This window comes from Pleurodeles waltl, chromosome 1_2, assembly GCF_031143425.1.
Source record: "Pleurodeles waltl isolate 20211129_DDA chromosome 1_2, aPleWal1.hap1.20221129, whole genome shotgun sequence".
In the NCBI taxonomy this organism is placed as follows: domain Eukaryota; kingdom Metazoa; phylum Chordata; class Amphibia; order Caudata; family Salamandridae; genus Pleurodeles; species Pleurodeles waltl.
Genome location: NC_090437.1, coordinates 456,535,686 through 456,551,322, shown reverse-complemented (window position 1 = coordinate 456,551,322; position 15,637 = coordinate 456,535,686).

Below are 15,637 nucleotides of genomic sequence, written 5' to 3'. Positions count from 1 at the left end.
CAGGCGCTTATTTTGAAGTGGCAGCCGGGGGAATGAGAGAAGTTTCTCTGGATTCAATTTGCTTTCTACTGCATACCACAGCAGCTGGGTATGAGGGAGCACTGGGGGCCTGGACTAACAGTGTTGAATTTGATCATGAAAGGTTTGAGCAGGGTTGGCTGTTAGTTTGGAATAATTGCCCACGGATAAGAGTTGCCCCTAATGGTTGTCAAGCCCTCTGAATTATTTTCTTTCCTGTACCCCACTATGATCCCGGCTATGTGTGAGGGGAGATCAAGGCTTCTTCGGTGATATGGTTTATTAGGCTGGGACTGGCCTCTGGAAGGAGATGATGAGGGTTGGGGATATGGGTGGGAGTTTGTACATTCATCCCCTTTTTAGACCGGGTGGGGTTAGGTTAGAGGGGGTGGAGAGGGGTGCCGGATAGTATGATCTTTCTCCTGCTTGATGGGGTGGCATTCGGCTGCACCATTGTAAGCATATGTATCTTCACCTAATATGAGTGCACTTACACTTCAGTACATCCTTTACCATCCTTGGTTATTACCACTCTCATGGACCGGCCCTACAGGGCCTCTCTGTTTCAATGGTTCACAATCAGAAAGGAGGGGGGCCTTGGTTGGCTCAGGCTTAGAACGGGGGAGGGTACGAGAACTTGGGATTTGGAGTAGGGGTTGAAGGAGAACAGAGTTGGTGGGTTTCTCTCTTCATTTATTTGGATTTTGTATGTGGAGTGGTTTGGGGGAGAGGAGGAATGCAAATAGAAAACAAATCTCAAAGGCATTGTGCTTGTTGCGTTAATATGTCACTTAGATCAATTCTCCCTTCTCAAATAGAATGTGCTGGATATATGTCTACGTATGCCAAGGCTTAGCCAGGGAGGTGGTCCTAACCAGCATATTCATGTTCTTACCTGGAATATTAATGGGTTAATGTCGCTCCATAAGCATAAGCTATTGAAAGAGGATCTACGTTATCTCGATCTGCATCTAGTAGGACTACTGGAAGCCCATCTCCACCACACACAGAAATCCCTTCTAGAGGACTTGTGGTGTCAGGTCTTGGTCTCAGCTTGCTTTACTTCCTCACAGAGAGGGGTTGCTTTGGTGGCCAGGGATAAGAGTTGAACACTTACAGAACATCGGATGGATTTGGGTAGACAATGGCTTATTACAAATGTTAGCAGAGGACAATCCAGTCTCACGCTATGTGTTCTGTATAGGGCCAATGCTGATGATCCTGGGGTCTTCAATAGTTGATTGTCAGAACTACATCTATGCCTTGAACCTCTGCTCATATGCTCGATTTTAATCTCAAACTTAATCCATGAGTGGACTCCTCTCAATGTTGTACGTGGGACATATTCCAAGCAATGAATCTTTATAGGTGCAAAAAGTGGCTAGAGCTGCCATGCTCTAAGTAATGGAATCCTATGCTTTAGCTGATGTTTGGCATTATTATCAAATGAGGGAGTACGGTCTTATGTATTTCTCTGCCTCTTGTAGGTCTTTCTCTTGGAATGATATGTTTCTTGTTAGTCATACTTTTGTGTCGTATTTTAGAATTTATTTGAATCCCTGGGTTGCTTCAGATCATCATTCTCTGCCTCTTTTTATATGGGTTGAGGGGTTACAATAAAATTTTAAATCTCAATTCTGGACGTTTGATTACAAACTCCTCTTGGATGAGGAGTATGTCCACTCTATTAGTCAGGAAGCCAGGCTTTTTTTCAAACTCAACAAAGGCTCAGCGTCTATCCCTGTGGTATGGCACGCATTCACGGCTTACTCTAGGGGACATACTATGAATTATGTTACCTTCCAATGTAAGCTGGTGGCATTGGTAGAGACCAATATCTGATGTAGCCTCACCCACCTGAATATGTTGATGTCCAGGAGGGCAATTGCTCATGACTAGCAATCTTTTGCATCCCTGAAAGGTCAGTTTTTAATAGCTCAATTCGCTCTTAGGGAACTCATGCGCGATAATCTCATGAAGAAGGCTTGGGTAAAACAATTAATCTTCTTTGAAAATAGCAAAGAAATGGGTCACATATTGTAATTTCAAGTTCGGGATAGAGCTAATGTGCATGTTATCTCTGAGGTTAAGCATTCCAGTGGGGATATTGTGACCCACCCAGCTCTCATCAAGGAAGAGTTTCGCTGCTTCTATCAGAAACTCGATGACAAGGATGTAATCCTCTCTTCAGAGTTAATTGACTGGTTCCTTCAGTTGTATCACCATTGGAAATTGTCCACTCTGCAGCAGTTTAAGCTAAAATGACCAAAATCGGCTCTGGAAGGGGAAGTGACCATCGGCCAGTTTGCATGAGTTAAAGCCTGCGGTCCTGATCAACTTCCACCTGATCTATATTCTAGATTGCTGCATCTCATAATCCCAATTCATTGTGATGTTTTCAACTCATTTTTAGGCCTGGGTGGAGTAAATGGAGTCTAGCTCCGTGGAACTCCACGGAGCTCAAATAAACCTCAGTAGAATTTCATGGAGGCAGAGTTCCTTGACCAGCAGAGTCCTCCTGAATGCACCCATCTCAGAAGCCCTAAGCAGGGTTTGCTTTCAGGTGGGATCCCAAATTAATTGCATTTGTTTAGTTCCCTCTTCAAAAAAAACATCTTGTCGGTGTCTAATTTTGTGCTATCCCATTGGCTCAATTGATTTTGGCTAGAAACTCGTTGATGACCCAGACTCCCAATCCATTGCTCTGGTGGCAGGAAATAATCAATATAGGTTGCCTCAAATTATTAATTATCGATTGGGATGAGTGACATCATCGTCTCAGGTGGATTTGGGAGCCCTTTAGGAGGTTCCTCGCTCTCCTTAAAGCTAGCCATGACCTATAACTCCCCACGGCTATGCTTTGTTGTATACTAAATTTGGTCTTTTTGGGTATTGTATCGCATTTGTCTCACATCCAGGCATTCCTGGTGGATGGGGTGGATTTTTCAAACATTGTTTGGTCATTTGATGAGCATTTGTATCTGCTTTGCTCAACTGGTTTTTGCTCTATAACTTTAAGTAAAAACAAAATCAAAGCAATAAGCTCAAAAAACAGATTATTTTTTTGGGGCTTCTCCATGTCCTACATGGTCACATTATAACACCTGAAGAATATATTATGTTGATGGTGGAGTATTGACCCAAAGTTCTTACTTTGAGAGAGTCAGGGTAGTGTTAAAGGCAACTTCTGGGGGGTCGGTACTAACATATAGATGGAAGGCAGCAGACACAATTTAATCATATGTTTAGTATCTTGATAAATTAGCTGTTGATACTTGCCTAATTAACTGAAATGTATGCTTACAAAAAGATGAAAAGAAAGGCAATGCAGTCACAGTCCTGTGCCAGCAGTGATAACAGCTTTCTGCACAGCAGGGAGTAACAACAGCTTAAAGCACATCAGGGACTAGAACATTGATAAAACCTTCACAGCAGCATAAACCACAGCAGCAACTGCAGCTGTAAACATGGAAGGGACCACAACAGCAAGCACATCAACAACAACTGTCAGAACACGGTGCTGCAATAGCAGGAATTTCAGCTGGGGACTGATAGTGACCACAGCTGCCGCTGCGGAATGAACAACAAGAGCAACAACATATGCAGATAGGAAGGGACAACAGAATTGACCAAAATGTAAAAACAGCAGGCACAATAGCTGTGACACCAACTACTTCAGGAGAAACCACAACAGTGACAACAGAAGCCATCACAGTGGGGACAACTTCCAGCAAAGTGGGACAATATCAGAAGTCACCAAAGAAACCATAGAGAAAAACAAAAAAGAGATGAGTGGAATACCTAAATTAATCTAAGGCACTGTTAATCCCTCTGGGCCTCCTCCCAGTCCATCTTTAAGTGCTCACCGTGTCACTACAGACAGTGACCAGTCATATGCAAATCAGGGTGGTCCTGCTGCAAAAGATAAAGTGCAATCTGAACTTTTCAGGCATGCAACTTCTGAGTAAAAACTCATGTAATTCTAAATCAATTTTAACCTGTTGGGCCTCATCACTTAGATACGTGTTGAGTTCCCTTGACACACCCTGCAAGGAATCCATTTGTGGGGATAACTTTGCATTTAGGGTGCTTTGGAAAAACATGCAACCATTGAGAAAGACAATTGGACTGACACTAATCTGTAAATGTAAGTAAACACAAGCATGCACAAGCGTACAGACTAGTTGTGCCTCATCTCTGTGCTACCTGCCTCATTCTGCATCTCTTATGTCTATGCTCGCTTTATTATTGTAACATCACATATCAGGTTACACACTGACATTTGTGCATGCCTGTGATTACGTGCATTAAGTTACTAAACCTTTGGCACATGGGCAGTTTCATCCCTACTGTTTCAACTATTTCAACTTTTCTTCCTTCTTAACTTCCTGGATCTGTTTTTTTCATAGCACCTTGGGTATTGAGTCTGGGGGACATTAACCCCTTCCCCACCAAGGACGTAATAGATAGATCCGTGGCTGTGGCACTGAGGCTCCTGGACATAACCATTACATCCTGGGACCGGCCCTCGGGGGAAGAACTAGCGCTCTCCCCAAAGGCCAGCCACCTACCCCCCCCAGGTTAGGGTTGGAAGGGGAATCGCTTCCTCTTCCACCCCGCCACACAATAATGTCAGCACGCGATCATGTGCTGACATCTTCAGAGAGTGCCAGACGCGCTGGAAGCCATTTGCTTCCAGCACGTCCAGGAAGACAGAGGTGAGTTTTTCCTCCGGGCGGGGGTGCAAAAAAAGAGGCATCGGGGGGAAAGAAAATAGTTTCTATGCCCACTAGACACCAGGGAATTTGTTTATGTGTGTGTGTTTTTACAGTGTGGGGGAGCCCTTGGAGGCCCAATATTTTATTTTTAGGCCGATCTGCCTTCAAGGGGGTCAGAAGCCACTAGAAACCAGGGATTTTGTGTCTGTTTTATTGTGTTGGGGGTCGGCCCCTTGGGCAAGGGTCCTTCCAAGGGGCAAAAACCACTATTGGGCAGTTCGGCCTATTTCTTTTAGGCCCATCTGCCGCCAAGGGGGGCAGAATCCACTTAGCGCCAGGGATCATGTGTGTGCTTTGTGTGGGGGTGGCCCCTTGGGCAAGGGTCGCCCCCCAAAGGGGGCAATATATTCTATGGCATTTCTGTCCCCCTTGGGGGCAGATTGGCCTATTTTTTTTAGGCCCTTCTGCCCCCGGGGGGGGGCATCCAGGGGGCAGAGGCCATAAAGACGCCAGGGATTTTGTTTTTTCTTTCCTTTGTTTTCTTTTGCGTTGGGGTGCCCCTTTGGCAAGGGTCGCCCCCCAAAGGGGACAAAGCACTGTTGGGTAGTTCTGTCTTCCTTGGGGGCAGATTGGCCTATTTTTATTAAGCCCATCCGCCCCAACGGGGCAGAATCCACTTAATGCCAGGGATCATGTGTGTGTGCGCTTTGTGAGGGGGACACATTGGGCAAGGGTCGCCCCCCCAAAGGGGGCAATATATTCTATGCCATTTCTGCCCCACATGAGGGTAGATTGGCCTATTGTTTTAGGCCCATCTGCCCCCAGGGGGGGGGGGGGCAAAAGCCATAAGGACACCATGGATTTTTCTTTTCTTTCTTTTGTTTTTTTGTGTTGGGAGTGCCCCCTTTGGCAAGCGTCGCCCCCCCCAAAGGGGATAAAGCACTGAAGGGTAGTTCTGCCCCCCTTGGGGGCAGATCAGCCTATTCTCTTTAGGCCCATCTGCCCCCACGGGGGGCAGAATCCACTTAGCGCCAGAGATCATGTGTGTGTGTCCTTTGTGTGTGGGGTGGCCCCTTGGGCGAGGGTTGCCACCCAAAGGGGGCAATATATTCTATGCTATTTCTGCCCCCACGGGGGCAGATTGGCCTATTTCTTTTAGGCCCATCTGCCCCAAGGGAGGCAGAGAACACTAGACATCAGGGAAAAAATATAAATGTTTGGTGGCGGGTGTTCGTCAACTGCCGACGTATTTGCATTTGTGATTATAACTGTTTATTTCTCCTTTTTGTTCTAGTTCAAAGCTTTTCCTTCCTTTGCTGTGGTTTGTTGCGGTTTTAGCAGTGGTTATCATGCGGTTTGCATAGTTGCAACTTTTAGGTAAGTAAATAAATTTACTCCAAAGGAGTATTGTTGCCATGCATGAATGACATGTTTGTAGGTGGGGTACTAAATGCAGGATTGTGTGTGAAATTGTCCTTACATTTATGCACAATGATATTTGTGTTGTCATATGTCTAATTTGCTTTTCTTTTTTCTTTTCAGTGGGATATCATTGGTGATTGCTGTGGCTGTGCAGAGTAGTTGCTGGTGAGTCAAGCTTTTTCAGGCAAGTGAGCGGTATAGTTTTTGAGTTTATAACTCTTAGTGATAAAGCTACACTTTGTTTATTACTTTACTTACACATTGCTGGTTGTTGGTGGTGCATGTGTCCAGTTACTTCTTGTAGGAGGGATCATGGCTAGCTGTAGGATGATCACTCAGCAGGTTGTTGGTGTATTTTTTTGAGTCGTCTTCTGACCATGATTATGAGACTGACACTGCACCTGAGGCAGAGGAGAAAGTGCAAGATTCTGGAAGTGAATTTTCTTTTAGAGAGGAATCATCTGATGATCAGCACTCTCAGTGCTGATGAAGTGCCTTTTTTAGTGGAGGACACTGGTGTGCCAATGGTGCAGCAGCCAGCGGCTGAAAGGCTTCCCATTGGAAGACCTGACACGTGGTTTGCACAAAACATGGAGCAGCCACAGTTGCCTTCCTTTACTGGTTTCCCAAGCTGTAGAGTAAATACAAAAAACGTTTTGCCTGTCAACTTATTTGAGTTGTTTATGGACGATGTATTTTTGGAAAAGATTGTTGAACAGACTAATGTATATGCAGAGCAGTATTTGAGGGACAACGCTGCTAGACTTAGAATCACACTCTAGAGCTAGCCGGTGGATTCCCACAAATCTGGAAGAGTTGAAAAAGTTATTGGGTTTAACTTTTTTGAAGGGGCTGATAAGGAAGCCATAACCATCTTCATATTGGTCTACTAGTCCATTGATGGCAACTGCTATATTTCCTGCAATCATAAATCTTAACTGGTATGAGCTTCTTCTTTGGATGTTGAATTTTGTAGATAATGCTTTAGCCTTGCCACGAGATCACCCTGAATCTGACCATCTTTTTAAGATTAGACCTGTCCTTGATCATTTTGTAGATCGTTTTTCAGAGATCTATGTTGCAGGCAAAGAAATATCTGTAGATGAGTCTTTGGTTTGGTTTTTAGGCAGTACATTTCTAGCAAGCGGGCACGGTATGGAATTAAATTGTATATGCTGTCTGAAAGTAGTACAGGATATGTTTATAATTTCTGGGTCTACACTGGTAGGGATTCCAGCATTGATCCCCCCTGGTTGTCCGCCCACTTTTGGAGTTAGTGAGAAAATTGTGTGGGGTAACTTGATAGATGACTGTTTAACAACGGTCACCATTTATATGTAGATAACTTCTACACTGGAGTTCAGTTATTCAAGGAATTGTTAAGAGTGGACACTGTTGCTTATGGCACAATCCGCTCTAATCAGAAGAGAGCTTGTCTGTAAAAAACTTGAGAAGGGACAGTGCAGTGCCTTGCGGAATGATGAGCTGCTAGCTCTGAAATTTGTAGACAGGAGGGATGTGTACATGCTAACTACTATCCATGATGAGAGTACTTCACCTGTGGCTGTTTGGGGTCAAGTTGCTGAAGTGTGCAAACCTGTGTCCATTTTAGACTTAGGTGGTGTTGATAGAGTAGATCAGTGTTTGGAACCTTTCACTGCTGCTCGTAAGGCTTATGTTTGGTATAAGAAATTAGCGGTTTGCCTGTTCCATTTTCCAACTTTTAATGCTTTTGTTTTGTTCAAGGATAGTTCTCCAGAGTCAAGGATGGCATTTGTGAAATTTGAGGAGTCTATTATAGAGAGCCTTGTTGTGCTGGAACAGCAAGGGTTCCTAGAGAAGCAGTGGTGGAGGATGTGGCTAGATTGAAAGATCGTCACTTTGCTGAGCACATTCCTCCCACGGCCAAAAAATACTTTCCTGCTAAGAGATGTACAGTCTGTGCTAGAAGAGGTATCAGGAAGGAGACTTGGATGTACTGCCCTGATTGTCCTTCAAAGCCTGATTTGTGGGTGGCTGTTTCAGTAGCTACCACACACAGAAGAATTTTTAGGAAATACTGTGAGCGTAAACTGCTGTTTTATATTTTCATTTCTTCAGTTTCACAGTTGGCATTAATGTCATGTATTCAGTTAGAGCTTTTGTGTTTGTAGTTTTGTACTTATTTATAATTAGTGGTCTCTTTGTTGTTTAAAAGCAAAAAAAAGCGATGGCGGTGTGCATGGACTGGCGCTTGGCTGGCAGTGTGTGTCGGGTGGCTCTTGGCTGGCAGTGTGTGTGGGGTGGCGCTTGGCTGGCGGTGTGCATGGCAGTGCCAGCCAAATGCCAGTCCACACACTCCCATCAGCTGGTGTGATTGCTGTATCAGGCATGTGGGCGTATGAAAGTGATGGGTCCTTGAATGGCGCTGTCTGTTGATGCAAGTGCTGTAATGTGCTGGACCCGCGGATGGGGGTGTGAATGGTCTTGTGCATGCCATGTATGAAAGATGTGTGAATGGACTGTAAAGTGGTTGGTGCCTTGACGCAACTTTACAGCTCACAAGCTGTGAGTCATTGGATAATTTTTTTGCCCCTTCAGTTATTAACAGTGCACTTCACTTTTGTGAAATCTCTTGTTAATAAAATTTGATCTACTGAACCATCACTTACCCTTGTGCCAAATCCAACCAGTATGTGTAGTAAAAATGACAAAACCTGCTCTGCTGTAATCAGATGTTGCAGCACACCTGTGACATGCTACTTTCTCAGGTGAGACCCCGATGATAAAGCATGCCACCAACTTGGTTGATGGGTGAGGAGTCTTTTTAACATAATCTAAGTGTGTTTCTTTTCACAATTTTAGTGTTTAGAACATCACAGATGTATGTGGACACATCAAAATGATCTATGACAACACTACCTGTGTTTGGGGGGGCACCTATGTTTTTGGTCCAGGGTGCAGCCTTCATCTAGGGAAACCTACCAAACCCAAACATTTTTTTAAACTAGAAACCCCAAGAAGTACAAGGAGGAGTGGCTTGCGTGGATCCCCCAACATTTCCTTACCCATTCTCCTCTGCAAACCTCAAGATTTGCTTAAAAAAGCATAGTTTCCTCACTTTTCTTTGTAGGGTCACCACTCCATCACAAATTTCCTACCACCCAGCATTCCCCTCAGTCTCCCAAGTAAAATGATACCTCACTTGTGTGGGTCCCCAAAGCAGAGTCAGTCTAAAGATATATAGAAGAAAAATTTGTGCTTATCAACTCGCTGTGCTATCCCTCAATCTCTACAGGTTTTTGGGCTTTTTCTGAAGCAGGCACCTGGGCCACCCACACAAGTGAGGCACCATTTTTATTAGGGACTTGGGGGAACGCTGGGTGGAAGGAAATGTGTGGCTCCTAGGAGATTCTAGAACTTTCTTTCACCTAAATGTGAGGAAAATGTGTTTTTTAGCCACATTTTGAGGTTTGCACAGGATTCTGGGTAACAGAACCTAGTGAGAGCCCCGCAAGTCACCCCGTCTTGGATTCCCCTAGTTGTCTACTTTTCACAAATGCACAGGTTTGGTAGGTTTTCCTAGGTGCCAGCTGAGTTACAGGCCAAAATCCACAGCTAGGCGCTGTGCAAATAAACAGCTCTGTTTTCTTTGGGAAACTGTTATGTGTCCATGTTGTGGTTTGGGGCATTTCCTGTCATGAACACTAGGCCTACCTACACAACTGAGGTAGCATTTATTTTTATTGAGAGACTTGGGGGAATGCTGGATGGAAGGAAATTTGTGACTCCTCTCAGATTCCAGAACTTTCTGTCACCAAAATGTGAGAAAAAGGTGGGTTTTTTGCCAGATTTTGAGATTTGCACAGGATTCTTGGTAACAGAACCTGGTGAGAGCCCCGCAAGTCACCCCATCTTGGATTCCCCTAGGTGTCTACTTTTAAAAAATGCACAGGTTTGGTAGGTTCCCCGAGGTGCCGTCTGAGCTAGAGGCCAATATCCATAGCTAGGCACTTTTAAAAAAACAGCTCTGTTTTCTTATGGAAAATGTGATGTGTCCATGTTGTGTTTTGGGGCATTTCCTGTCGCGGGCACTAGCTCTACCCACCAAGTGAGGTACCATTTTTATCGGGAGACCCTGGGGGAACGCTGGGTGGAAGGAAATTCGTGGCTCCTCTCAGATTCCATAACTTCCTGTCACCAAAATGTGAGGAAAAAGTGATTTGTTGGCCAAATTGTGAGGTTTGCAAAGGATTCTGGGTAACAGAACCTGGTGGGAGCCCCGCAAGTCACCCCATCCTGGATTCCCCTACGTGTCTAGTTTTAAAAAATGCACAGGTTTGGTAGGTTTCCGTAGGTGTTGGCTGAGCTAGAGGCCAAAATCTACAGGTAGGCACTTTGCAAAAAAAAACGTCAGATATCAATGTAAAAATGTGATGTGTCCATGTTGCGTTTCTTGTCGCGAGCATTAGGCCTACCCACGCAAGTGAGGTACCATTTTTTTTTGGGAGACTTGGGGGAACACAGAATCGCAAAACAAGTGTTATTGCCCCTTGTCTTTCTCTACATTTTTTTCCTTCCAAATGTAAGACAATGTGTAAAAAAGACGTCTATTTGAGAAATGCCCTGTAATTCACATGCTAGTATGGGCATCCTGAAGTCACAGATGTGCAAATAACTACTGCTTCTCAACACCTTATCTTGTGCTCATTTTGGAAATACAAAGGTTTTCTTGATACCTATTTTTCACTCTTTATATTTCAGCAAATAAATGGCTGTATAACCGGTACAGAATGAAAACCCATTGCAAGGTGCAGCTCATTTATTGGCTCTGGGTATTTAGGGTTCTTGATGACCCTGCAATACCTTTATATCCCCGCAACCAGAAGAGTTCAGCAGACGTAACAGTATATCGCTTTCAAAAATCTGACTTTGCAGGAAAAAGTTACAGAGTAAAACGTGGAGAAAAATTTGTGTTTTTTTTTACCTCAATTTCAATATTTATTTATTTCAGCTGTTATTTTCTGTTGGAAAACCTTGTACGATCTACACAAATTACCCCTTATTGAATTCAGAATTTTGTCTACCTTTTTAAAATGTTTAGCTTTCTGGGATCCAACATTGGTTTCACACCCATTTCTGTCACTAACTAGAAGGAGGCTGAAAGCACAAAAAATAGTAAAAATGGGGTATGTCCCAGTAAAATGCCAAAATTATGTTGAAAAATGTGGTTTTATGATTTAAGTCTGCATGTTCCTGAAAGCTCCGAAGAAGATGATTTTAGCACTACAACCCATTTGTTGATGCCATTTTCAGGGAAAAATCACAAGCCGCCTCCCGTAGCCCTTTTTCCCCATTTTTAAAAAAAAAAACGAAATTTTCACTCTATTTTGGCTAATTTCTTGTTCTCCTTCAGGGTAACCCACAAAGTCTGGGTGGCTACTTTGAAAAAGTTAAACGCTCGTAATTGTGGTGAGTCGGCATGAATTTACCATACCATTGCATACCATTGCGTGTTTTATTTCATTGCATAGACAATTGCATGTTTGAACAGCCTTTAGAATCCGGATCACAATTTATACTTTTTAGAGGCATGTCTAATCTCAAAGACACAGTCTTCTTCTTGCATGTGGGAATACTCTGATAGCGAGCTCAAACTGCTGAATATTCTATCCGTCTATTCTGCTAGAATTTCATGCGAATTAGCAATTTCAACAATGTTGGAAAACTGCTGGCAATAACAAAAATAGAGGGAGTAGGAAGGAGGAAAAACTTTGGCCCGTATTTATACTTTTTTTGCGCCGCATTTGCGTAATTTTTTTACGCAAAAACGGCGCAAACTTGCAAAATGCCATTGTATTTTGTAGGTTTGCGCCGTTTTGCGTCAAAAAGCGGTGCAAATGCGGCGCTAAAAAAAGTATAAATACGGGCCTTTATGTTCTGTAATCGTAACTTACTTAGCGCACAATTGGTCTAAATGAAAGAACGTTCGTGTTTGGCCCATTCTGCTGTCATGTTCTTGGAATCGGCCGTTACCTTCACAGGCTCGAGACCAAATCATACACTGAGATAATTGTTCGGTGGACTTGGGTTTAAACTTCTAAACACAATTTGAAAAAAAAAAACAATTACGTATTATGAACGGAAGCAGTTCAAGTTGCATAGTTTTCTGAAAAAAATATAGAACTGGATGTGATGCTCAGCTTTGAAACAGATTGTTATAAAATGGTGCGAACCAACAAACATCATTTTGCTATCAACTAGAGAAGATGTGGTGTGACGGCCAGAACTAACGACTTTGGCACTGAGCAACCAGGCTCGAATATCGGCATCGGTTCGACAACCTGTGATGGGCGTATCACTTACTGTTCCAGTGCCTAATACCTCTGGGTCAAGTTCGCGCTACATAACACTGCAAAATATATATATATATATATATATATATATATATATATATATATATATGTGTATTCACTTAAAAAAACAAAGATTATAGTTAGTGGCACACTATAAACATATGAAACCATAGAAATTGAAGGTTATAGTAAGAGTTGCCTCAAGTAACTATAACTCATGCCCTAAGCAAAGTTTTTTCCACAAAAAGTTTACTGCAAATATTACATTGTTATCAAAGATGTCCTGAGTGCCGTAATTTGTGGGGTCATTAGCACTGCATGTTGAGGGCGCGAGTTTTAGTTACCTTAGGGCATGAGTTATAGTTTCTTGAGGTAACTCTAACTATAATTGGTGAATTTCTAAGGTTTTGTAAATTTAAAATGTAAGCCTAACCATAACGTCCCTGTAACCTTTATTTTTTAAGTGAATTTCGATGTATTTTAAAAATCTATTTCCTAACTATAGCGTCCCTCTAACCTTTGTTTTTTTCAGTGAATTTCTGTGTATTTTTTACATACAGCAATTTTCATTACTATATGTTAATCCAGCCCCTGCCGTGCACTTCTGAACAGGGCCCGAGACCAACCCCCTATAAGCACACAACCTTGCACTGTGCAAGGCCTTCAGACATGGGCAAGGGAGGTTGCCCGCAAGACCTGGCCTGCATCCAGACCCTGGGGTCAACCACCTCTAACCATCCAATCCCATGCTGTGCTCAGTCCTTTGGCCATGCTTGGGCGGGAGTTGGCCGCAGCCTCTCTGGATGTGAGAATAGGTGTGAGAGGGTGTATCTTAAGGTGGAAGAGGCTGTCAGAGTGCCTGTCTGGGTGTGAGAGTGTGTTCATCAGTGTTTAAGTGGGTGTGTCAGTGTGTGTGCGTGTCTGTGAGTGGGTTCGTGAGGGTGTCAATGGGTCTGTGAGTAGGTGTGTGACCGTCTGAGTGGGTCCATAAAGGTGTGGGTAACTGTCTGAGTGAGTCAGTGAGTTGGTGAGTGAGGGTCTGACTGGGGCTGTGAGTGGGTGCACGAGGTCTGAGTGGGTCTGTGAGTGGGTACATGAGTATCTGAGTGGCCATCTGAGTCACTACATAAGTGTCAGAGTGGGTGTGTGAGGTGAGTGAGAGAAAGATTGAAAGAGATAGAAAGAGAGAGAGAGAGATAGAGAAAGAGAGTAAGAGGGACAGAGATAGACAGTATTTTGGGCTTCAATATATAACATACTTAGAATGAAATATTTCTAGACAAATAAAAAAGAAAGATGTATTTGTCATTTAAAAAGAGCAATATTATCTTTCAGTATGAGCCTTAAAGATTTGTAGAAAAAAAAGAGGGAAATGAGTCTGACTGTACTCAAACCCTAAACGCTTAATGCGAAGGTGGGCTATTCGTTTTCTTTTTGTATTATTATTTTTTAGCCCTTTATGGGCTTTCAGGGACCACAGGGAGCCTTCATTATTTAGTTATATATTTTTTGACATTTTTGAAAATGTGCTTTACTGGCTAACTGGTACTCCGGGGGAAGCCTTGAGGCGTCCCTCGCTGTGCCATTGCTTCAGCAAGCACAGAGCTGCTTTAACATCATCTCCCTGCTTACTGAAGCAGGGGGCAGAGATGAAAGCTTTGGGGCCAGATGTATCAAGAAAGCCCTCTGCGAATCGCAAATAGCGATTTTTAAGAAATCGCTATTTCTGAGTCGCAATATGTGATGTAACATATTTGCAATTCGGAATTAGCGATTTCTTAAAAATTGCTATTTGTGGTTTGCGAGGCCCAAATACTGAATCTCAATTTGCGAGAACGCAATTTGTGATTCGGTAATTGAAAATCGCAAATTGCGAGAATGCACACCTGGCAGAGCCTGATGACATCACAAGCAGGAAGTGAGTCATCCCAGGCAGTTTGCAGGTGCCACACCCAAAGGAGCACTGAGAGAGACACAGCCCAGCCACAAGGAGCAAGTCTGTGAACAAGGCAGGACTGCACATCACCATGGATACCTCTGCACAGGGAAAGGAGAAGGGAGAGAGGAAAAGGAAACTCAAGTTTAGTGAGCAGGAACTGGAGGTGCTCACTGAGGAGGTGGTGAGGAGCCATGACTGTCTTTTTGGAAAGAGCTCACTCCAGGTCCCTGAGAGTGAGAAGCGCAGACTCTGTGCGGACATTCAAACAAAAATCTGCGCTGTGGGAGTTGCGCAGCGCTCAGTGGAGGAGATCAAAAAGAGGTGGTACGACCTGCGTTCCCGTGCCAAGGAGAGGGCGGCAAGACGACTCCAGGAGGCAAGGAGCACAGGACCATCCACCGAGACACCCTCCACCCCGATGGAAGACCTGGTGGAGTCGACACTCCTCCCAGAAGCTGTCAGTGAGGTCACTGACATAGACACTTCCGGCACACCAAGCACCAGTAAAGGCAAGTGCAATATTGAAATGTAACCCCATATGTGTATGTACAAATGCCCCTTAGGAATTAGCTGGTAGTGCAAATCATTGTGAGAAGTAGGGCATTCCACATCTTAGAAGTGGCACAACAATGCCTTATGGGAGTGGTAGTCCACAACCCAGAGCTGAAAGTAGCACATAGAATGTAATGAGGCAGAGCGACACCCAGAAGAACACAACACCCACTACACAGTGATATGATGAAACAGTACATTTATTACCATTGTGTAACCTTTGGTGATACATACATAACTGACATGCTGCACATTGTCGTTGCAGGTGGCCCAGGCCCAGTACCATCTGCAAGTGCCATTGTGGGGGATACTGAAACCCACCCTGCATCAGACTCAAACACCAATGAGTCACTGAATATTGCGTCTATCAGACGCAGGGCTAGGGCTGTACCGCTACCCGAATTGAGGCAGGACTCTGACGACCTGTGAGATGACGGCCACACACATTCCCCAGATGGCAGATCCACTGTTATGCAGGAGTCCCAGTCCCAGCGTAGCTCAACACCCCCGCAGGAGGCCTCAGTATGCAGGCACACAGCACATGGAAGCAGGAGAGGGGGCGTCAGCCTTCGGTGGCCTGAAATCCGCTATGTTGAAACAGCAGCACCTGCAAAACAGGAGAATATCAGCTATACAAAGGCAGATGTAGGCAC